The sequence below is a fragment of the Hevea brasiliensis genome, chromosome 1 (assembly GCF_030052815.1).
Source record: "Hevea brasiliensis isolate MT/VB/25A 57/8 chromosome 1, ASM3005281v1, whole genome shotgun sequence".
NCBI classification, from domain to species: Eukaryota; Viridiplantae; Streptophyta; class Magnoliopsida; order Malpighiales; family Euphorbiaceae; genus Hevea; species Hevea brasiliensis.
In genome coordinates, this window is record NC_079493.1 from 53,142,867 (window position 1) to 53,169,169 (window position 26,303).

Genomic DNA, 26,303 nt, shown 5'->3' on the forward strand with positions numbered 1-26,303 from the left:
GGCATGCTATGCTAGGTGTTAACCACGGTCTATGAGGTTCATAAAATGATTTAGAGAAATCATTTATGGTAAGAAAGAGTTCTGATGATATTAAGAGTTGATATCATGTCTCATTGCCAATTAGTGATGAGCCTAGTAAGTCACACACATACACAAGTTATCACCTATTTAAATATGATTTAATTAATTAATTAAAGAGTTTAATTGATTAATTAAATAGGTTTAGTTTGCAATTAAATTGCAAAGTCCCTAGCATGACTTGAAACCAAATCTAGATTATTGGATGTGTAGTATAAATTAAATTTATATTTAAAGTGTTTAAATATGAATTTAATTGATGAGAAATTAATTAATAGAGATTAATTAATTAATTTATATTTGATATAAATTAATTAGAAGAAGAAAATAATTATTTTGGGTTAAGAACTCAAAATTAAGACACAGGGGCATTTTGGTCATTTCACAGTGTGACACGTGGCACCATGAGATGGTGACACATGGGATTACACATAAGCTTGCCAAATATTTTTTAATCATGTAAGATGATTAAAATCAAGATTAAATATAGGTTTGACACTTGGCACAATGTGATTGGGTCACTTAAACCTAGAGCTAATCAAAAGGTGACATGTGGCTAGGGTTTAATGTATTAACCTAGCTATTTAAGTGTGGTTATGAAAAGAAAAAATAACCAGCAGCCTCTCCTCTCACTTGTCATGCCACTTTGAGCCTCTCCAGCTATTTCTCTTCATCTCTCATCAATTCAAAGAGATTAGCCATCAATCTCTTGAATTAAGAACACTAGAAATTGTTTCTAGTGTCCTGTTTACATCTTTAATCTCTTAAAAGGTAGAAATTGATTTTCTAATTAATAGAAAAAGCTTTAGAAGCTATTCAAGGGCTGCCATAGGTGTTCTTGGTGTGGACAAGCTAGAGGGACAACATCTGGTGTCCTGAAGACGAATCTCAAAGGCGTAGACACGCTGCAGTGCATCAAGAGGTTAGTGTAATCGTTCTTGATTTAATCTAGGGTTCTAAAATTAATCTGATTAATTTTAAAATCTTAAATGGCAAATACAGATCCAAAAACATATTAAAAGAGTTTTAATATGTTGTTTATCATTGAAATCAAATAGATAAAAATAAATCTTGCATGGTGCATGTGACCCTAGGTGAAAATTTTTGAATTCAATGGTATAATCTTGTGTTTTTCACGCTTCCGTTCCTTCATAAACCACATACATCACTATGTATTAACTCCAAAATATTTTTAGCTCTTAGTCTTTCTCCTACAAAGGGTGATCTAGTCATTTTGCCTTGAAGGTAAGATTCACAAGTTGGAGTAGGCTCGGAGCCTAATGTAGATAAAATCTCCATTTTCTCTAGTTTTGTAATCCTATCTTCTGCAACATGACCTAACCTTAAGTGCCAAATATATTTTGAGCTAGAGTTGATTTTCACCATGGTATTGCATTCATTTAGATCACTTGCATTCATTTTGTGTTTGTCATTATTATCCAAATAATAAAGACCATCATTCATATAACCCTAACCAACATATTTATTTCCAAAATAAATATTGCAAACATCATTTGTGAACTGAAATTCATAGCCATTTCTAGTCAAACTAGATATAGAAATGATGTTCTTAAAAGCATCAGGTACATATAAAATATTATCCAAACACAAAACATATCCAGACATGTAAAAAGATTTAGATCCTATGGCTAAAGCTTTAACAGTTGAGCCATTGCTAATCTGGACTCTAACATCTCGAGAACGCAAGCTGCTACTATTTGCTAGTTCCTGCATATCATAAGAAATGTGAGAACTAGCACCAGTATCTAAAACCTAAGCTGTAGATGAACTATGAGTATCATCAGAATCTAAATAACAAGATATGGACATACCTTCCGAAGGTCTATCCTTCTTGTCCTTCAGAGAAGCAAGATACTCTGGGCAGTTCCTATTCCAGTGCCCATCCTTCTGGCAGTGGAAACACTTTCCTTTGCCTCCATCAGCTTTAGTCTTCCCTTTCTGTTTAGCTATTTTCTTAGAAGGACCAGGAATCTGAAGTTTCTTTTTCTTATTGCCCTTTGTATTGTTGGATTTTCCAGCAGAAGAAGATGCAATCAAAGCTACCTCTTTTCCTTTATTGCCCGACATATTCTTTTGGGCAATAACCAGCATGTTAAGTAAACCAGCAAAGGTGCATTCCTATTTAGTCATATGGAAATTTGTTACAAATTTACCAAATGACTTAGGAAGGGACTGAAGGATCAAATCTGTCTGCAGTTGGAAATCCATGTCAAAGTCAAGATGTTCCAGGTGCTCAATCAGCAGAATCATCTTGTGGACATGATCTCTAACATTCTATCCCTTAGACATCCTTATGCGGAATAGTTGTCTAGATATCTCATACCTAGCATTCTTGCTGTGCTCACCAAACAACTCTTGTAGGTGAAAGAGGATCTCACTCGCACTCTGTATGTTCTCATGCTGCTTCTGTAACTCATTACTCATGGAAGCAAACATGTAACACTTAACTCTCATATCATGCTCCTTCCACTTGTCCAAAGTTTCATGTTTCTCTTGAGTGGCCTTTGGAGGTAAGGGACCAAGAACATTTGAGTCCAGAATATATCCTATGTGTTCAAGGTTCAGGACAAGTTTCAATTTCTTAGCCAATTATATAAGTTAGGTCCTGTCAACCTATTGCGATCAAGTATGCTTGCAAGGATATTGGATGGTGGTGGTTGTTCTGTGCTCATTATTATCAGAAAATTAACTGTAGAAAATAACCATATTAATTAGTAAATGTATCAAGTAATTAACCAAAATGATTATGGTTTTTTAATCAAATTGGTCCTCCCACTAACTTAGTAAATCCTACACTTCCAAAATAGAAAATGGAAATCCTAGTTGGATGGATTTCTAGTGGGTGATTGAATTCTTATAATCCTATTGATCATCCTCAGGCACATCTATTATTGGAATAACAATAAATTATAAGTGAGCAACTCCTTGCCCATCACATCTCATGTGAGGTTCAATCATTTACCTAGCCCTTAATGCTCAAAATCTCAGGCACATCCATTATTGACTTATCTTGCATTAGTCAAGTTGATCCCATTGAGCCAGTAAACATGCAAATAATTTTAATGTCCTCAGATACAACCATTATTGGCCACCAAACCATTTACATATTTACAGCATCTCATGCTTAACAATTATTTTTAAGAAAATCTCTTAAATTAATTGCATCATATGCAATTATTTAAAATTTCTTAAAATAATTGCCCCAATGGAGAGCCCATATTATAATTATTTTAATTATAGCATATCCAACTTAATCATTTGTTTGGAAGATTTTGTGGTCATCCTAATTACTATTATGGTCTTACTTTGCACATTATCCAATTAGCATGCATATATCATATAATTGCATACATTCCCATACATCTCATGCATTCATGGATAATAATAAATATAGTATGATCATGGACTTTCTAAGGGATTCAATTCTGAGCCACCAAGAATTGAATCAGGGCATTCCTAGGTGCATTTCATTCATTCATTTTACAAGAGTTACTGAAGGAATACATAATCAATACTTGATCATGAATTCCTCTCACTGGTCCCACCAATGCTCATGACCTCCTTGATCTTCTTGTAATCCAATTACATAGTAATCCTTGGCATACCAAGGCTAGTTTACAAGAACCAAATAAATGAAATTATAACCCAAAATTATTACAACCTTAATAATACATGCCCAAAAATAAATTAAAATAAATTAACTAATTTACAACCCAAAGAAACATAAAAGAAATAAATCCAATCACATTGGTCTTTTATAGTCCATGATCATCCATCATGCATATCACTATTTAACAATTAAATAAAACATACACACTTAAATTAAATTGAATATCTCGTATTTAACTTAAAAATCCAGATTTGAATATGATTCAAACAAATTTAAAAATTCAGATTTGAATCACATTCAAACAAATTTAAAAATTCATATTTGAATCACATTCAAACAACTTTAAAAAATTCAGATTTGAATCATATTCAAACAACTTTAAAAATTCATATTTGAATATGATTTAAACAACTTTAAAATTTTAGATTTGAATCACATTCAAACAACTTTAAAAATTCAGATTTGAATCACATTAAAAAAACTTTTAAAATTTAGATTTGAATCACATTCAAACAATTTTCAAAATTGAAATCTTAATCAAAATTTAATTGTGTGATTAAAACACCTAATTAAACACTTTAACTAGTCATGGGCATGATTATGGGCCTTGGAACAAAGCCCACAAACATACCCAAACAGCCATGTGCATGGTTGAATAAATCAAACCATGCACATGGTAGTGTAGCTCATCAAGCTGCCACCTTTGTTGGTCCAACCAGCAATGAAACAATAATCTCATTATCAAATCACACAATTAAATCATATAATCAACAATCTAAATGGTAAACATAGTGGCTCTGATACCAATTGAAGGAGCGAAAGCATGAAAAACACAAGTTTAGATCATTGAAATTCAAAATTTTTCATCTAAGGTCACATGCATCATGCATGATTCATTTTTATCTATTTGATTTCAATGATAAACAGCATATTAAAACTCTTTTAATATATTTTTAGATCTACATTTTCCATTTAAGATTTTAGAATTAATCAGATTAATTATTAGAACCCTAGATTAGATTAAGAACAAGTGCACTAACCTGTTGATGCACTGCAGTGTGTTTGGCACCTTTGGGATGCATCTTTAGGACACCATATGTTGTCCCTCTAGCTTGTCCACACCAAGATCACCTATGGTAGCCCTTGAGCAGCTTCTAAAGCTTTTTCTATGAATTAGAAAATCAAGTTTTTTCCTTTCAAGAGATTACAGATGTAAACAGGACACTAGAAACAATTTCTAGTATTTTTAATTCAAGAGATTGTTTGCTAATCTCTTTGAATTGATGAGAAAAAAGAAGAAGAGAAGGGAATGGCAACCAAGGGTGGCAGCACAAAGAGAATGAGCAGCTTGTATATTTTTTTCTTTCATCCTTACACTTATATAGCTAGGTCACCACTTAAAATCCTTGCCACATGCCACCTTTTGATTAGCCCTAGATTTAATTGACCCAATCACATTGTGCCAAGTGTCAAACCTATATTTAATTTTGACTTTGATCATCTTACATGATTAAAAGACATATGGCAAGCTTATATGTAATGCCATATGTCACCATCTCATGGTGCCATATGTCACCCTGTGAAATGACCAAAATACCCCTGTGTCTTAATTTTGAGTTCTCAATCCAAAATAATTATTTCTCTTCTTCTAATCAATTTATATCAAATATAAATTAATTAATTAATCTCTATTAATTAATTTCTCATTAATTAAATTCATATTTAAACACTTTAAATATAAATTTAACTTATATTATACATCCAATAACCTAGATTTGGTTTCAAGCCATGCTAGGGACTTTGTAATCTAATTGCAAACCAAACCTATTTAATTAATCAATTAAACTCTTTAATTAATTAATTAAATCATATTTAATTTGGTGATTACTTGTGTATGTTTGTGACTTACTAGGCTCATCACTAATTGGCAATGAGACATGATATCAATTCTTAATATCATCAGAACTCTTTCTTACCATTAATGGTTTCTCTAAATCATTTTATGCATCTCATAGACCATGGTTAACACCTAGCATAACATGCCATGGCCACCCAATTAATAATAAAGTTTACCTTAAAAGAACCTATAATCATATGTTACCATGCACTAGAATCTCTCTGTTACAAAATCCCAATTCGAGCTGGAGTAATGGTTTATGTCAAACCCCATTTGCTATGAATATTATGTTCTCTTTTAATTCCAGTTCTTGATTAAAAGATTTTTCTCATCAAAAACTCTTTTTTGATTAAATCTATCTGTCCTAGCTAGGAACTTGAAACATCAAGAACAATTAAATGAACATAGGATTTTATCCCTATTTACTTAGAGGAACAGATTCCATCTTGATCAACACCTACCTCCATATATAACTAGTTTGAGCCAACACATGCCCATATACCCATACACAGTACAAGTATGAAAGCAGTATCAAACTCAAACCACCTATATACAAGATAACTATGCTATCTCAGGTTTAAAGATTATATGCACTGATATGATTTATGACAATGCATTGACAAGAGTAAACTCCATGTGCTTGTCATAAGTGTCATTGGTTCGGCCTACTTATCATGTATAAGTGCCTATCATGTTTGTTATATGGCATGAGACTTACCATTCCATCTTATTTACATCTCATATAAATAACTTGGGAACAAACATGATTACAATCTTTCTGAATAAGTCATGTCCTTATTGTGAAGTATCCTCGATTATGAACCTATTTATGATACTTTGTGCTAGAAATACTGTCACTCATATTCTTAACAACTTAAGAATAGAATTTCTAACAAAATATCAATGGGCATTTTCTATTACACATAAATATATTATGTGAACGGAAAAGTAAAAATGCCTTTTATTAATAAAAGATGTACAAGATACATGCTGAATGATATGCTCTAGGGCATACTACTAAAAATATCAATAATTTTCGAACACAAAACAAAAGGCTTGAAATCAATTAAGCTCACACAATTAAAGTTCCATAAAATTTTTAAGTCATTACACACCAAAACACGACACTAATTTATCAAAGCACAATAATTATAGCTCTTTGCAAATCTTAGGGGTGATAGAAATGTCCTTTTTTTATTTATTTATTTCATTTGAAATTGGTACTCTTCTCTTGTCACAGTTATCACTTTTTTTTTTTTTTAATTTCAACCGTCACCTTTAGAAAAGTACCTTGCTCATATCCTAGCTAGCTTTTGGCCTGAAAATAGATATGGGGTTCATGAAGACCCCTGGTTAGTTTGCTTAATTAAAATAGTAGAGCAATTTTCAAGTTTAACCTTTTATTTCCCTCAATTTATGCATCTACATAATATAAAGTGCCCTGATAGATTAAACAAAGTTCTAAAATATGCATGACACTAGTTTAAAAGCACACATAACTAATCATTTCACCATTAAATCAAGCCTAAATGATTTATGCAGGAAAAAATTGCTCTATGGGATGGAGAAAAGGGAAAATCCATCATTAAAGTTACTATTACCTTGCCTAAAATCTCAAAAATTCAATCTAAAATAGAAAAGTCATTTTAAGGACAAAGCACTTTTCTCCGAGAGTTAATAATGAATCATGAATCAAGCTTATGAGAAAAAATTTTATTTTTTTTTTATTTTTTATTTATTTATTTTTTAATTATTTTTTTTATTTTTTAATTTTTATTTTTTTAATAATTAAAAAAAATAACAGCAATAAATTTCTCCTCCCCCACACTTGAAACTTACATTGTCCCCAATGTAAAGCCCAAATGCAAAAGAAAAGAAAAAGAAAAGAGAAAAAAAAATGCTAGAAAAATAAAATAAGGGAAAGAAAACAAATCTAATTGTGGCTAACAAGCCACCCATGGGTTGCCTCCCAAGAAGCGCTTTTGTTTAACGTCGTTAGCTCGACATGGCAAAGCTCCTTAATCCACATAAATTGGGTTACTCAATTTGAGCTCCTCCATTGTATGCTCCTGAAACCCTTCATAAAATGGCTTGAGTCTATGACCGTTGACCTTGAACACCTTATTAGTTCTTAAACTTTGAATTTCAATTACACAATAAGGAAACACATTAGTAACAACAAAGGTTCCAATCCAACGAGAATGCAACTTACCAAGCATCAGCTTCAATATGGAATTATACAATAAAACTTTTTGCCTAACCACAAACTACTTCCATAGAATTTGGCTTCATTGTTTTTTCCAAAATAGACTTGATCTCTCTGTTAGACACCTCTGCTTGCCCACTTGTTTAAGGGTGATAAGCTGTAGATATCCTATGGAAAACATCATATCTTCTCAACAATGCCTCAACAGTTCTATTACAAAAATGTATGCCCTGGTCACTGATTAAAGCTCTAGGAACTCCAAACCTGCTAAAAATATTTGACTTGATAAAATCTACAACAAATTTAGAATCATCAGTCCTAGTGGCTTTGGCTTCCACCCATTTCGGAACATAATCAACAGCAAGTAATATATAAACAAAGCTAAAATAAGAAGGAAATGGGCCTATAAAATCAATACCCCACACATCAAAAATCTCACAAATAAGTATTGGATTATGAATCATCTCATTCCTACGGGTTAAACTTCCTATTCTTTAACATTGTTCACAATTTTTGCAAATCAAATATGAATCACGAAATATAGTGGGCTAGTAAAAACCACAGTCTAATATTTTTCTACCTGTTCTCTTGGGTCCAAAATGACCTCCACATGTATAGGCATGACAAAAGGCAAGAGTAGATTGAATCTCATTATCAGGAACACATCTCCTAATAATTTGATCTGAACAAAATTTCCACAAATACGGGTCATCCCACACATTTAGCCTCACTTTTCAATTTCTCTTTATTAGCTCTACTCAAATCAAAAGGCACAACCTTAGTAACCAAATAATTCACCAAATCAGCATACCAAGGGATCATACCTTGCAATTTAAATAACTGCTCATCAGGAAAAAGTTCCTGCAAAGGAAGTGAATCTTCTTATGTCACTAACCTACTCAAATGATCTGCTACTAGGTTCTCAGCTCCTTTCTTATCCTTGATTTAAAGATCAACTTCTTGTAGTAGAAGGATCCATCTAATCAACCTTGGTTTTGCTTCCTTCTTTGCCAAGAGATACTTCAACTCTGCATGATCAGAGAAGATAATTATTTTAGAACAAAGCAAATATGACCGAAATTTATCTAAAGCAAAAACTATAGCCAAAAACTCTTTTTCGATTGTAGAATAATTGTGCTGAGCTGAATTGAGTATTCTGGATGCATAATAAATCACATGAAAGAGCTTCCCAACACACTGCCCTAAAACTGCTCCCACTGCATAATTACTCGCGTCACACGTAATTTCAAACGGTATTGTCCAATCAGGAGCCTGGATAATAGGGGGTGATGTCAATACTGATTTTAATTTGTCAAAAGCCTTCTTGCACTCTTCGCTGAAATCAAAAGAAACATCTTTTTGCAAGAGTCTAGACAAAGGTAATGCTATCTTAGAGAAATCCTTAATGAACCTGTGATAGAAACCTACATGACCAAGAAAAGAGCGTACTTCCCTCACAGTTGTGGGGTAGGGTAAGTTCATAATTAGATCAATTTTAAATTTATCCACCTCAATACCCCTATTAGAGACAACATGACCCAAAGCAATCCCTTGTTCCACCATAAAATGACACTTCTCAAAATTCAAAACAAGATTTTTCTCAATGCATCTCTCAAGAACAAAAGTTAAATGATGTAAACATGCATCAAATGAATCACCATACACAATAAAATCATCCATGAACACCTCAATGCAAATATCAATGTAATCTGAAAATATGCTCATCATGCATCTCTGAAATGTGGCAGGTGCATTATAAAGACCAAAGGGCATCCTTCTAAAAGCAAAAGTTCCAAAAGGGCAAGTGAAGGTAGTCTTCTCTTGATCCTCCGGTGTAATCACAATTTGATTATATCCAGAAAAACCATCAAGAAAGCAGAAATAAGACTTACCTGCTAACCTCTCAAGCATCTGACCAATGAATGGCAGTGGGAAGTGGTCCTTCCTTGTTGCTGAATTCAGCTTGCAGTAATCTATGCACATTCGCCATCCACTCTGAATCCTTGTCGGAACAAGTTCATTATCTTGATTTGCTACCATAGTGACTCCTAATTTTTTTGGCACTACTTGGACTGGACTTACCCATTTGCTATTTGAAATTGGGTAAATAACTCCTGCATCCAATAGCTTTAAAATCTCCTTCTTCACAACCTCCATTATCTGTGGGTTCAATCTCCTTTGAGCTTCTCTACTTGGTTTAGCCTCATCCTCCAGTAAAATCCTGTGCATGCACACTGATGGACTTATACCTTTGATGTTAGCTATTGTCCATCCAATTGCTTCCTTGTGTACTCTCAGAACCCTGATCAATCTGTCTTCTTGAATCTATGTTAAATTACTTGAAATGATAACTAGAAGTGTCTCATTGTCTCCCATGTAAGCATACTTCAAATGCTTAGGTAAAGGTTTGAGTTCAGGAACTGGTGCCTGCACCACAGAAGGTAATAATTTTGCATGAGATACAGGTAAATCGATCTTTGGTACTCCATACTTTTTGGTAACAGGAGGTAATGATGGCAATGCCATTACTACCTCTTGAACCTCTACTCTTAATGGTGGATTGGTACTGATTTCTTGAATTCCTTGACTAATCACCACTTCTAACTCATCCTCCATACTTAACTCAAAGACATCCTGCACAATTGTAACAACAACATCAATAGAAAAGAAAGAATGATCATCAATAGGATACTTTATGGCATTAAAGATATTAAATTTGACAATATCTCCATCAAACTCCATAGTTAAAGTACCATCATCCACATCAATTTTTGTCTTGGCAGTTTTTAGGAAACGTCTTCCAAACAAAATCAAAGCTGACTTTGATGTGGGAACACTATTCTCCATGTCCATAATGTAAAAATCAGTAGGAAAAATAAATTCTCCAACCTGCACCAACACATCCTCAACTACTCCCAACGGGTAAGGATTAGAATGATCAGCTAACTGAATAATGACACTGGTTTCTTTCAAAGGACCCAAATTTAAAGTTTGAAAAACTAAATTTGACATAACATTAATAGATGCTCCTAAATCTGCCATTGCACGTTCAAATTTAGAATCACCTATTCTGCAGGGAATAGAAAACGAACCTGGATCCTTACACTTAGGGGGTAATTTTTACTGAATTAATGCTGACACATTTTCCCCCATACTGATCTTCTCATTATTCCTCAACTTGCGCCTTGTAGTGCATAACTCCTTAAGGAATTTAGCATACTTGGGAACTTGTTTGATCACATCAAGTAAGGGTATATTCACCTCCACCTTCCTGAAAGTCTCTAAAATTTCTCTCTCTTGTTCTTCTTTCTTCGACTTGGCCAACCTGCAAGGGAATGGAGGAAGAATAGAATTATTAACCTTATTTAGTTTAGGTTCAGTATTTACCTCAATTTCAAACTCTTTTTCTCCTTGCTTCTTCTTTTTCATTAACTCATGTGGAGTCTGATTATCAATTTCTTTCCCACTCCGCAATAGTATTACACTCACATTTTCTCTGGGGTTCATAATTGTTTGTGATGGAAGTTTTCTAGAACCTTGAGCTTCCAGCTTACTCACAAATGAGGCTAACTAACCAATCTGTCTCTCTATGTTTTGAATGTTATTTCTGGTCTCCTATTGAAACTGTTGGGTAATGTTAGCCAAAGCCTTAACAATTTCATCAAGTGACATACCTTGATTTGAGGGAGGCGAAGGTGGTGGTGGAGGTGGTTGATTCACTTGTGGTCTTTACTGCTGTTATCGGTTTTGCACCGGTTGATTCCCATAACTCAAGTTGGGATGATCTCGCCATCCTAGATTATAAGTATTAGAAAAGGGATCATACCTATGTTGTGGCTGTCCATAATTTCCTACTGCATTAACATGTTGCATTGATTCATCCTCTTGTAATGCAGGACACATGTCAGTAGCATGACCTGAACCCAAACAAATTCCACATACCTTAACAGTTTACATGTTCTCTACAGCCAACTGCCTCACCAAAGAAGTTAAATCAGAAATCTATTTCCCAAGGTTAGATGTACTTACCTCATTAACCTTCTTAGGTGTGTGATCCATTCTCATTCCAAACTGCTGAGAGTTTGCTGCCATGTTAGCAATCAGCCTCCTTGCCTCTTCTGGTGTCTTATCAACCAAAGCTCCTCCACTAGCAGCATCTATCATACTATGGCCCATTGGTAAAAGTCCCTCATAGAAATACTGAATCAACAGCTGCTCACTTATTTGATGATGGGGACAGCTTGTACACGGCTTCTTAAATCTCTCCCAATACTCATACAAACTCTCTCCATTGTACTGTCGGATGCCATAAATTTCTTTTCTTATGTTGGCAGTAAGGGAGGTAGGAAAATACTTCTCCAGAAATATCTACTTCATCCCATTCCACGAGTTGACAGATCCAAAAGGAAGGTAATATAACCAACCCTTAGCTATGCCCTCCAGTGAGAAAGGGAAAGCTCGAAGCTTGATCTAATCCTCTAAAACTCCTTGAGGTTTCATGCTGGAACACACAACATGAAATTCCTTTAGATGCTTATGTGGATCCTCACCTGCAAGACCATGAAACTTAAGCAACAAATGGATTAGTCCAGATTTCAACTCAAAGGCAATATTTAAAGTAGGGTATTGGATACACAAAGGCTATTGGTTTAGATCAGGACCAGCCAACTCTTTCAAGGTTCTAGTAGCCATGGTTTTGTTTCCATAATTTGATTCTGAATCCAAATCCGAACTTAACTCCTTTGGAGATTGGACTCCTTCAGATGTACTCGGAATCTGCCTAGCTTGCTTAACCAATTTTCTTAACCGTTTAGCTATTTTTTCTACTTCTAGATCAAAGATCAACTCACCAGATTGAAAAGCTCTTGTCATAAACAAAGAGAAATCAAAGTAAAAACAGAAAAATGCCTTAAAACCCTAGAAAACAATCAAATTTGCCCTCAAGAGGGTGGGCTAAGGAATCCTACGGATTGATTGGTTTTGATCAGAATGTTGTTTTCTTCAAAATAGGTATGGGCCGCCCTCCAAATTCAACCAAACTTCTTGATGAATAGTAACATCCTAATTTTTTTTTCAAAAACCTGAAAATAACAACACTTCACAAACAAAATTAATAACAAAATACCCTAACACTAAAAACACGAAATCTAATGAATTTCAGTCCCCAGCAACAGCACCAAAATTCTTGATGGTTGTCGAATCCACCAAAAATTTAATTAACTGAAATTACCAGTTATGAAATATTTTTTGCAATAAGTGGTAAGTCCAGGTCAAACCCTAGAGACTGAATTATTAAATTTGGTGCACTTGTGTAATGGAAAAAGAAACAAAGGTTGGGGAGGGGTAATTCGCAATCCAAAAAAGAAATCAAAAATCAAAAATTAAGATCTAAAATTAAATAAAAAACTCTCAAATTAAACAAACTTCAATCCAAGGTAATTCTCATTCCAATACATTGATTCGATCATAGACAAAAGAAAATACAATTATATCTTATTGAATACTTAACGTAGATTTACCAAACAGCGAGGTAAACCCCTGACTTCCCTATACTCATCAATTCGAGCCCAGCACTCTTATTGACTCTAATTATTAACTGAGTTGGTATGAAGCAATCCTCATCAAATTAATAACTGCTTTAAGAAAAGGAAGTAGTTAAGCTAAACAACAATTTATGAAGCATAAATCATTTAATCCACCCTATTGTTTTCTTAGGTTATTATAGAAAACTTGGATCATAATCAATAAAACCTAATTGCTACTCATGTTCAATCTTACACAACAATTACGGATTATGAAGAAGAACTAGCAATTGATCAAATCAAACAATTAACTAATAGGCTTTTTTAGCAAATCATTCAACAGATCAAAAACAATTAAATCAAAAAATAATAGATATTCAAAAAGATAAAAATTAAATTAAGAACCTGGTCTCACAAATCACACATAAGAACTTGAATCCCTTAAACTGGATTAAAAACTTAGCCACTCATGTTCATGGCTTACAAAAAAATAAAGAAAAATAAAGAAGAAATCTAAGAAGAGAATGGAGAATGAAGGTCTTCTATGAAGAACGAACGTCTGAATTGGATGCTCTTAGCTGCTACCCAAAGACATATTTATAGTCAAAAACCTAACCCCAAAGATAAGAACTAAACTAGGAAAAGTTTTGAAATTCAAAAGACAGATTTTTAGCCTGTATTCACGTTTCTGAAATCAAGGCCGATTTCAGCGACTTCCTTTCCGAATTTGCCTCTGCTTTCTTCAGGAAAGTTGTAGCCCTATTTCTTAGCTTTCCAACGGGTATTCATTTGCCCAAATCCAAGGTCTACAGCCCAAGTTATGGCCTAAAAACCGGGACTATTTTAGACCAATGGTCCAGCCCATTGTGACGACTTCATTGCTATTTTTGGTAATTAAAATGGACTCATCTCGCTTCTAGCCCTTCATAGAAGTTGTAGAAGTGGCTCTTAAGGTTCAATTGGGCTTAGGCTTGCTTCATTTGGATGTCTAAAACTCCAGATTCAAAATAAATACTAAAACTGGTCGTGACACATTGAGTTTGTGCTTTTGCAATAGATCCATAACTCATTTTGTCAACCTTGAAAACTGATTTGGGCTTTGGTCCCTCTTTATCATTTGAAGTGCTCTATCTTAGCTTTTCAATGGATTAAACAGCACTCAAATTGGAGACCCACAACTTTAGAAACACTTGAAAAATACAGCAAAGGTCAAAAGCTAAAAATTTCTCCATTTAACACTATTATTCCACAACTATCTAAAAATATGTCTAAATGATAAATATATTTTAACCAACTGAATTAAACATAAAAACACACTAAAAACACTAAATGTGATAAGAGTAAAATTAATAAATTATGCACTTATCATAATTCGTCAAGCATATCATAAAGTCTAAGAATGGAATAGTGATACTTTATAATGATTTTGTTGGTGGCCCTACTATCAATACACATGCACATGGATCCATCCTTCTTGGGCACCAACAAAGTAGGAACAGAACATGGGCTCATCAATTTATGAACACACTTGTTCTTCAATAACTTCATGTGTCACACCCTACCCCTCTGTAAGGCATAACATGATCCCGTAGTATACCTAATGAATTACCAACTTCGTCTACTGATAACCCATTAAATACACTACAAGGGATTTTAAAACTTTTCTTACTTCTTTTTACAGTGGTGAGCACTATTTACAGGTGTTAAATTTTTTTTTTTTTTTGAGCTTAAGTGAAAGAGATAACCCATTTGAATTATTAGGAATTTCTGTAAAAATTTTGGCAGAGTACCCTCTGTATTTTGAATAAAACAGTTCTTCAGAAAACCTGTAAAAGCACTTCAAATATATTCCTCAATCTCAAACTCCAACATAATTCAACACAATATGTTTTTCAACTCAAATCTACAATAATTTTTCAAAGACTGAGATAAAAGAAATACAGTACAAATTTTACAAGCCAAAATAACTCATAATTTATTTTGCAACTTCAATGTACAATTTTAATTTACAACTGCTCAAAACCAAGAACAATATATACATACAGTGAACATACATTACAGTACAAAATGCAAAATGTGGTATACTCAATATACCCGATGATTTCTCGCTGAATGTACTAGCAGCCTAATCTGCTGCCCTGTCAATCTGTCTACCTGCGACAGCAATGAAAAGCTATCGCTGAGACAATGTCTCAGTGGTGCACAACATTAACCAAATACAAGTTTAAATCACAATTCATAAATCATATAAATGATGGATACAAAAACCATAGTTAAATTCGAGACAATGAATGTCATAGGGAATTTAACACAATATCACATTAAATCTCAGTAATCAAAACATAGTTAAATTCAAAAGACAGTGAATGTCAATAAGAATTTAAACTCCATTTCACAATATCACAATAAATCTCAATAGTCAAAACATGGTTAAATTCAAAAGACAGTGAATGTCAATAAGAATTTAAACTCCAATTCACAATATCACAATAAATCTCAATAGTCAAAACATGATTAAATTCAAAAGACAGTGAATGTCAATAAGAATTTAAACTCCATTTCACAAATTATCAAATCGCATAATAACACAATTTAGTCGAATAATTTAAGAATACAGTGTTGCTAATTCATACACAACTTAGGCCATGACACAATTTTCCGATCAATGCTAGCATTTAAGGGTACTTACCAAAGCACCTACAGGCATTACGTATCGCCGTCCCTGCAAGCCCTTGGGTGGTACCTATCAGAGCACTTGCAGGCATTACGTATCGCCATCCCTGCAAGCTCCTGAGTTCACTCGTGAGAGTTCCCAAGAATCGTAGGCGTTACGTATCGCCGTCCCTACTTTGCTCTGATAACACTAAACACATTTTATCTCAAAATTTCCAAAGTCATAATTTCATTCACAAGATGGCAACACAATTCATAATTAACTTCAACTTTCACAAATTACACTAAATCAATTTTTCCACAGTTTCAAACCATTTACAATGCTTTTCAAGCAATAAGTATCCATTTAAACACATTTCCATAATTGAAAATAATAATATACAAATAGTCATAATTTATTTCAATTGAAAAATTCAAAAGAAATAAATGTTGTACACAAACACAATTTAAAACAATAACATACAATTAATCATATGAAATATTATTCAGAGCAAAATCAGTTGAAAACTAGTTGTGCACAAACCTCTGATAACTGTCTCCTGGCCTTGACTCAGTGTTTCCTTCCCTTTCCCTGAGTCTTTGCTAACTGAGAAACACAATTTGAAGTGTTTCAGTACTTAATTAAACTGTCTCTAACGATAATGTTTGATAAATAATTCACTGAATGCCATTATTTGCTTAATCAACCTAATATATCGACCCTCGATGCATTCTAGGTAAATTAGGTTTTAGTATTACTAATATGTCACATTCGATAGTCTTTTAGGGTTGGTACATTTTACCTAACTCATTTCTATGTATACTGCGTTATCTTGCAATTTGCTGGATTTCGGGATACTAGTTTGACCTAACCGGACGACCTAGTTCCCTCGATTTTCGGGTTTTGGTCAAAACTACAAACTTGTAGATCTATGTCTTATTGCACGCGGGGCAAAATTTCAGGTCATTCTGAGTTATGTAGACCAAGTTATGGTCATTTTACTATTGCTGGTCAAATTGCATCAAAATTGGTCACTTTAGGTCATTTTAGGCCAATTTTGGTTCGGCCAGTTTTTGGACCCGAACTTGTGCAAGCTGTTTGACTTGCTTATGGTCATTTCTGGGCTTTGTCGTCTTCATAAGACTTGTAGATATAGGTCTTAACTATTCATGGTCAAAATTTCAGGTCAATTGGACCTGTTTTGAGTGAGTTATGGCCTAAATACTAACTACTGCCCAAATGGTCAATTTTCAGGCCTTATTTGCACTTAATCCGGATTTGGTCCCTTGCAAGCAGAATTTTGGCATGCTTCCTTCATGAAAGTTGGCACATTTTGTGCCTAGTTTCAGCTCCAATTGGTCTCTTGCCAATTGGAGCCACACACTTAAAGTTATAGGCCTAAAACTCAAACTGCCTTATTGCATTTCTTCCATACACATCAAGGATCACTCCTAACACTTACCAAACTTAACATTCAAGCCAATTCTGGTTGTACCATGACCTAAACATAATTCACAACACATTATAGGTCATTTTGGCAGCTTATAATTACATTCAATGTGCACCAACAAGTGCAGAATTTTTCAATCCAATTTACAATAATTCAATCACTTATACATGCTCATTTACATGTCCCACTTCACACCACCATACACACACTCAAACTGCCATAACAACCAACACATTTTAACATCATTATTCCATAAACCAAACATGAAATAAAATCCTTATGGTTCACCAAACCAGGCTGCCAATTTATACCTCACTTTGAATAAAGTTCCAAGCTTCCAAATTCAAGTATACATTCACAATATACTTAGTATACATCACCCAATCAATTTCCTACACATATATATATTTAATCAATCCTTTAATTCACCATTTACAAGCAAAAATAAACTGCCTTCAAAGTGTTTTCATGGCTGCCAAAAATAAACATCTCCCTTAGAACATCAAACTTCAAAAATCTCTCCATAAATCAAACACCCATAACATCCTTACAAACTTTAATTAAACAATAATAAAAAACACAAACTTACCACTTTTGAAGCTTCTTAAAAACTCATCAAAACTTACCTTTCTCACTCCCTAAATGCTGCCCAAGTGGTGTAGACTAACTTTGATGAAGGAACTTAGGAAGAAATTGGCTTACATCATGCATGCATGGAGCTTTGCCATGGACGACCATGGAGGAAGTTGAGAGAAGAAAATGATTCAGCTGGTTTTGGTTTGGGAGGTTGAAGAAGGTGATTTGTTTCTGCCCAAAAATGTGTAGTGGTCCACTTAGGTAAGGTGAGTGGAGCACTAAGTAAGAATTAATGATTTTTTTATTCTTAATTTTCCAAATTCTCACATTAAGCTTCCCATTTTTGCTATTTAAATTTTGTACCACTAATTTAATTTTTCATGACATTTTACAAATATAATATCATGTATTTTTAATGGACATTTAGGTCAAAAGACAACTCGGGGTGTTAAATGACCACAATGCCCCTGTTCGGATTGCATTTCCGATTTTTCGGTAACACCGGATTTTGTCCGTTTTTCGATTTCTCACTTTTCTTTGTACTAATTATTTAATTTTTCTTTGATATTTCTAATGATATTTATACTTCAATAAATATTTATTTGAGTCCTAAAAATATTGTCCAGGGTTCCCCGCAGTCCAGGGCTAGTCAACAGTCCACGCCATGACTTCCCGGTGCGGTCACCCATCGCTAGGGTTCTTGGCTCGTTTAACTTGGTTACATTTCATTGCTATTATTTTTCCTTTGTTTTTCTTGTCTTTTCTTTTCTTGTATTTCATTATTCTATGTCTCCTCATCCATATCTAAGTGTAGTTCTAGGCATCCTAGCTGTCCGGACAACACTGGTCACTGGAACAGCAGAACGCACTATCGAACATAGGGGTGTTACATCATGACTTGCCTATGCAATTCTTTTTCTCTTTTAGATTGCTTCTATAGATAGGTATATTTGGTAATACAGCTCCAGGCACTAGGTTGATTTAGTGTTCAATACCATGAAAAGGTGGTAGTCCCTTTGGCATCTCTTCGGGAAAGATATCCCTAAACTCTTTAAGTAGCTTAGTTGACATGGGAGGAACTACAATATTATTAGATTTAAGCAATTCTTTAATAGGAAGAATAAAAACAAGTTCAAGGTTAATGATAGCATAAAAAATGTCCCCCTTGTTGAGGAACAGGCTCTCTTTCTTCTCCTTCCTAATAACCACTCATTGCTAATGTAGTAGTTCAACCTACTAGGCGCTTATACGACCTAATATAATCTTTTTCCCATCCTTCATAAATGAATAGGTATTTTTAAACCTATCATGAATAGCCTTGCTGTTAAATTACCATGGTTTCCCTAACAACAGATACTAACGTTTATAGGCAGAATATCACATACAACTTCATCTTTATACTTGCCTATGGAGAAAAGAACAACTATTTGCTTAGTCACTTTAAATCACCACCATCATTTAGCCATTGTAACTTATAAGGATGAGGATGCACTAAAGTTAGTAAATTCAGCTTCTCAACTAAGGTGGTAGAAGCAATATTAGAACAACTACCTCTATCAATAATAACATTACACACCTTTTTGAGAATTATGCATCTAATGTGGAAAGATGTTCTCACTCTATTCTTCTTCCTTTATAGAATGGGCACTTAAGGTTCTTATCACGACCAAAGTTTTCCCAACATTAGCATACTCAATCTCTTACTCTTTATCACTTGCCACCCCTCTTTCCTTCATATGCTTCATCTTCACTTTCAAGGTCCCATTGTGCTTCCCTCAACACCATTACCCACTTATTGGGACATTCAAAAGCTATGTGCCCATGGCCAAGGCATTTGAAGCACTTGATATCTCTACTTCTCTTGGGAGGGGCTAATTCTGTCTCTTTCTCGTTGCTTTTGCTTTTGGTTGAGCTCTCCCCTTTGTTAGTTTTCTTCACACCATCCTTGTCACTAGAATTGGGGTACTAGGGTTGGAAGGTTTTGCGAATGTTTTGGTGGCAGTACTCTTATAACCACCTTTCTTCTTTTGCCTCTCAACCTTGATGGTTAATTTGATCATGTCCTTCAAGAAGATAGAAGATTATAATTTAATAACATTAGAAATTTCATAATTCAAAACTCTAGAAAAAGAAGCAATGGTCTACTCTTGGGGTTCTCTTAGGTCATATCTCTTTATGAGCATCTCAAATTATTTCACATAATCTTCAACACACATCCCTCCTTGGTGCAGACTTTAGAGTTTAAGATATAACTCCTATTTGTAATACTCAAGTATAAATCTCCTTTCCATAATTCTTGTCATCTCCCGCTAGGTTTTAACATCATCAAGCCTATCTCTTCGTCTTTGAGCTTTTATGCTCTCCCACCATAAGTTTGCATAATTAACAAACTCAATGGCAGCAAGTTTGCATTTCTTAGTCTCACTATAATCTTGATGCTTAAAGATTTTGTCAACCCTTTGCACCCATTCTAGGTACTCTTCAGGTGAACTAATACCTTAAAAGTAGGAATTTTGATCTTTATGTTATCCCTTTAGCTATGTGGATGCCTAAGGTGTTGCTGGTCATAAGCACTTTCTCCATTTTTTGGTTCCTTATACTCCTTTTATTGGTTATAAACAACCCTATGAGCATGGTGGTGCTGAGGAGGGTTTCGCAGTTGCAACTAAGTAGTGAGATGGGCCACCGTTTGAGCAAGATGGGTAATTTGAGCATTTGTTTATGTGATTTGAGCATTTGTTTGATCTTGCATTCTATCAAGTTGATCTCGTAATTGCACTAGGGTTAACTCTATTCTGGTCAAGAATGATGGATCTATGATTTGATTGAGTTCTTTTCCAGCTATAATAGTAATTTGCACTCCCTAAGTGTTTATAATCAGTTTTGGGATAGGTTAGTTCACTCCAAAGGCTTGAAAGTGCTACCTAACCAAAGCTCTAATACCAAATTATTGCCTTATGAAGGAGAGAATGAAATTGATTAGTCATGAAAAATAAGATGCAATAATAATAAAAGACAAAAATAAGAGGATAACTATAGAATGTAAACTTTGATGAGAGTAATCTTGCCACAAAGAATACACTTCCAATGAAAACACCACACAAGGAACTCTTGTGATAAGTCAAAACTTCATCACAAAGAAATAATGTTTTACAAGAAAGAAGAAGCAACACTTGCTATTATGATAAACAACTTAGAATGCTTTTGAGCTTGTAAAAGATGGCCTTTATATAGGCTGATTATAAGCACTAGAAAGGAAGATAGTAAGGTTACTAAATAGAAACTTTGAATAGTCTTCTAAATAAGAAATAATATTAAATCTTAAAAAAAAAAACACTTAAGAATTCTATCCACAAGTTGATGCATGATTTTGATGAGATTTGATTAACTTTTTAGCCTTAGTTACTTCCTTATTTGTGAGATATTATAATCGTCTTCTGATTTCTTTGACTTGGTCAATTCCAAATAGCAAATGAATCCTCTTACGCACATATGGGCTTGTTTTCTTCATACTCAATCCATTATCTTTATTTTAACATGCATCCAACTCATACACTTCATGGACTTGCCAAGTCTAGCCTAAATTCTTTAATTTTGAATATAAGCAAGCAAAGAGATAAGCTTGCTCTTGGAACTGGTCAATGGGCTCTTGTATGCCATATCCCTATGTTCTTGAGAATGTGGCACATCACGATTCAGACGGCATTTAGCTCCCCTCACTTCCACCTCTCATTTCTAACCTACGAAGCTTAGTTTGGTGGCTGGAGGAGAGAGAATCAAGGAGAGAGAAAATGGGTCTCTCCAAGGCTTTCTGATGAGATCTTCAATGATTCGGATATCAAATCAGCGCTGTCACACCTTACCTCTATGTAAGGCATAACATGATCCCGTAGTATACCTAATAAATTACCGACTCCATCTACCGATAACCCATTAAATACACTATAAAGGATTTTAAAACAATTTTTTTTACTTTTTAAAAGTGGTGAGCTTTTATAGCAGGCATTAAAAACATTTAATTGAAGTTTAAAAACTAGTTAAAATTTTTGTCCATTTTTATTTTTACGCAAATTTTGGAAAAATTTCGGCTGAGTGCCATTTATATTTGGGAAAAACAATTCTTCAAACACCTGTAAAAACACTTCCAATAATTCATTTCATCAAAATTAACCACTACCACAATATAAATCAACATCATTTCTCCCAACTCCATAATTCAAAAACAATTCTCAATTCAATTGTCTTCAAAAATAATACTAAATAACTTCATTCATATTCCATTAAAGAAAAATCAATTTACATTCATCAACCCAAAATTTATATTAGAAAATCTAAAATAATATTATTACAAAATCTATACAACTACTTAAGATCAGTTTATACATGTACATACAGTTCCATACACCAAAATAAATATTACAATCAGGGTATAAAATTATACCCAAGAAAATCTCAAGGATGTAGCTCCGAGATCCTCAACAGCTCACTCTGCTGCTCCACTAGTCTCTCTATCTGTGACAGAAATAAACAACCATCGCTGAGTACTATGACTCAGTGGTGCACAACATACTAAAATAACATTTTATGTATAATTCAAATCACATTTATTCAAATATAGTACTGAAAATGAAAAGTATATACAAAAGACAATTTATAATTTTAGTCAAAACAGTCTCATTTTGGAAGTCTCGAAACAGGTTTCATGAGAACACACAGTTATATCATGCCATTCAGAACAATGTTCATCTCAATAGCCGGAGGCTTATGAGGAATCACAAGGCTAGCTAGCTCAAACTATGGGTACCCATTCAATTTCTTCCTCTACTGGCACACACCTCAACACTTCAGTCAGAGAGAGAATCAAAATTTAAAACTAATTCCTCCCACTAGTCATGCTAGTGAGGCATTCAAATATATGGTCATGACACTGTGGTTTCAAAACTGTCTTAGCGATTTACTAAACATTTATTGCCAAATCAAACACATACAATTAAACTTTACAACAATTTAGGTCAACAATTGTTCATTTCAATCATAAAGTTGCAATCAAAATAAATCACAATTCATTTCATACAATTGCAAAAGAAATTTAAAGACAAAATTTTATGTTGTGCACAAACCTTATGCGAGTCGCCTCTTGGCCTTGACTCGATGCTTCATGTTCTTTCTCGGTATTCTTTTCAATTGAAACACACAATTTTAAAGTGTTTCAGTATCATAATTTATCATAAATCCAAAAACAATTTCAAATATATTTGTTTCTAGCTTTAATATGCTTAACTTGACGTTCTTTAAAATTTGCATTTCGGGGTTACTATTCACGATACTATTCAAGTCAAATTGTTGACTTTCTTATGCTTAATAGGTATGGGAATTTCAATTTCATCCCCATACCACATTTTGGTTGCTTAATTTGTTGATTTTGGTTGCCCCTTCAATTTTTAGGTCTCCTAGGCACAATTTCAAACTATCAGTTTTGATGTCCTGTTTTGCACTGTTCCATTGGTCATGTTGCTGTGATAATTTGGCTAAGTTTTTTTCATAGAAGTTGCTCCTTATTGTCTTAAATTTATTTCCCTTTTTGAATCACTCCATTTGGAGTTTTTTAGCCCAAGATATGAAGAAACTGTTCATTTGGTCATTTTTGTACAAGACAGTGTGCCCAAATCCGGATTTGGCCTAATTGTTCACTATCATAATGTCATTTTCTAGGCATGGTTCCTCAATGAAAAATGGTCCATTTTGTGTCTAATTTCATTCCCAATTGACCTCATTGTAACACCCCTAAGTTTGGTTGTGCGTTCTGCTGCTCCAGTGACCAGTGTTGTCCAGACAGCTAGGATGCCTAGAACCACACTTCAATGAGAGTGAGGAGACATAAAATAATGAAATAAAAGAAAAGAAAGTACAAGAAAAACAAAGGAAAAATGATTGCAAAGAAATGTGATCAAGTTAAACAATGGAAACCTAACGATGGGTGATCGCCTTTGGAAGTCACGGCGTGGACCGTTGGTCGCTCGGATCATGCGGAACCACGGAAAACATTTTGGGACATAAATAGACCCTTGTTGAAGAATAAATATCATTAGAAATATCAAAGAAAAATTAAATAATTAGTACAAAGAAAAGTGAGAAATCGAAAAAGCAGACAAAACCGGTATCTGAAAAATCAGGAATGCCACGAACAGGGCATTATGGTCATTTGACATCCCGAAGTGTCTTTTGACCTAAATGTCCATTAAAAATAAATAGTATTACACTTAGAAAATAAAATGAAAAATTAAATTGGTGGTACCTAAAATAAATAGTGGAAATTATGGGTTAAATGTGGAATAAATGAATAATTACTTTATTATATGATTAAGTGACTAAGTGGACCACTAAGGGGATTAATTAAATACATAGTGGGACATGTGTACACTTAAAATGCAGCTGAATAAGTCATCTTCCTCATTTGCATTCAAATTGCCGAATTGAAGAGTGAAGGAAACTCCATAGCCATTTTTCATGCAAGCTTTCTTAACTCTCCATTTTCAACTCCAACCTCTTAGTGTTCTTCATTAAACTTTGTCTACACACCACAAGGAAGATATTGATACTAATTTTGAGAAGTTTTGTGAAGGTTTAGCAAGTTACAAATAAAGGTAAGTTTGCATTTTTAAGAAATCCTTTGTTAAAGTTTTTATGCATGTTATGGGTATTGGTTTGGTGAAGGAAAATTTTGAGTTTGAAGGGTTATTGTTGTTGCCATTTTGGACAGCCATGGGTCACGTTTTTGATGAGGTATTTGTGTATATAATTGATGAGAAATAATGTTAATCATGGTGAATTAGTAACCTAGTGAATTATTTCACATATATATGGTGATTTATGCACTTGGATGGGAATTGGTAAATTGTAGGGCACTTTGATGTTGAAGAAGGTTTTCGGCAGCTTGGGGACCCTTGAATAATTGTATGTATTGATGGAAGTATTGGCAGAATGTTGACATAGAAGAATTGATGAATGTGTATGTAAATTAGTAGTGGAAATTATATGTAATGATTAGGTGTAATTATGTACATATATTGCTAAATTTGGACTTTGTGGTTTAGGGTTGTAATTGATGTATTGAGAATGTTTGTATTCTGTCCAAATTGACCATAGTAAGAAGTGATAAATGAATATGGAATGGTATAACATCAGAATTGGGTATGGGGATTTAAGGTAGAGCAAGTTAAATGTGTGTTTGAATTGGGGTTTGAAAGACACATAGAGGACAGTGTGCAAATAGACCTATAACTTTAAATGTGTAACCTCAATTGGTATGAGACCAATTGGAGGTGAAACTAGGCACAAAATGTGCCAACTTTCATTGAGAGAACATACCAAAATTCTGCTTGCAAGGTGATGTGAAAAATGACCAATTCGGATTAGGTACACTTGAGACCTAAAAACTGACCATTTGGGCAGCAGTGAGTGTTTAGGCCATAACTCACTCAAAACAGGTCCAATTGACCTGAAATTTTAACCATGAATAGTTAAGACCCATACCTACAAGTCTTATGAAGACACCAAAGCCCAGAAATGACCATAAGCAAGTCAAAAGGCTTGCACAAGTTCGGGTCCAAAAACTGGCCGAACCAGAGTTGACCAAATTGACCAAAAATTGACCTAAATTGATACCATTTGACCAGCAATAGTGTAATGACCATAACTTGGTCTACTTAACTCGGATTGACCTAAAATTTTGCCCCGCGTGCAATAAGACATAGATCTACAAGTTTGTAGTTTTGACCGAAGCCCGAAAACTGAGGGAACTAGGCCGTCCGGCTAGGTCAAACCAGTATCCCGGAATCCAGCAAGTTGCATTAAAATGCACCAAACAAGGAAACGAGTTTGGCAAAACGTACCAAACCTAAAACCCTATCGAATGTGACATATTAACGACACTAAAACCTAATTTACCTAAAGCATAGCGGGGTCGGTATATTAGGTGATTAAGTGAATAATTGAGTTCAGTGCATTATTTACTAAACACCATCGTTAGAGGCAAATTAAATTAGCACTGAAACACTTCAAATTGTGTTTCTCAGTTAACAAGGACTCAGCAAAAGGGAAAGAAATACTGAGTCAAGACCAGGAGACAAATATCAGAGGTTTGTGCACAACAACTATTTCTCTTGAATTTTCAATTGAAATAAATATTGACTATTTGTATATTATTGTTTTAAATTGTGTTTGTGCACAACAACTGTTTCTTTTGAATTATTTTCAATGGAAATAAATATTGACTATTTGCATATCATTG

The 26,303-nt window shown here is 34.1% G+C and overlaps 1 non-coding gene across 1 annotated transcript; it reads left to right on the forward strand.

Moving 5' to 3' along the window:
* The first annotated feature begins 12,034 nt into the window (after nucleotides 1-12,034).
* LOC131169540 (small nucleolar RNA R71) lies at nucleotides 12,035-12,141 on the forward strand. The gene has a single exon (XR_009140476.1). It is a non-coding gene; the product is annotated as a small nucleolar RNA R71 (small nucleolar RNA).
* The last annotated feature ends 14,162 nt before the right edge of the window (nucleotides 12,142-26,303 follow it).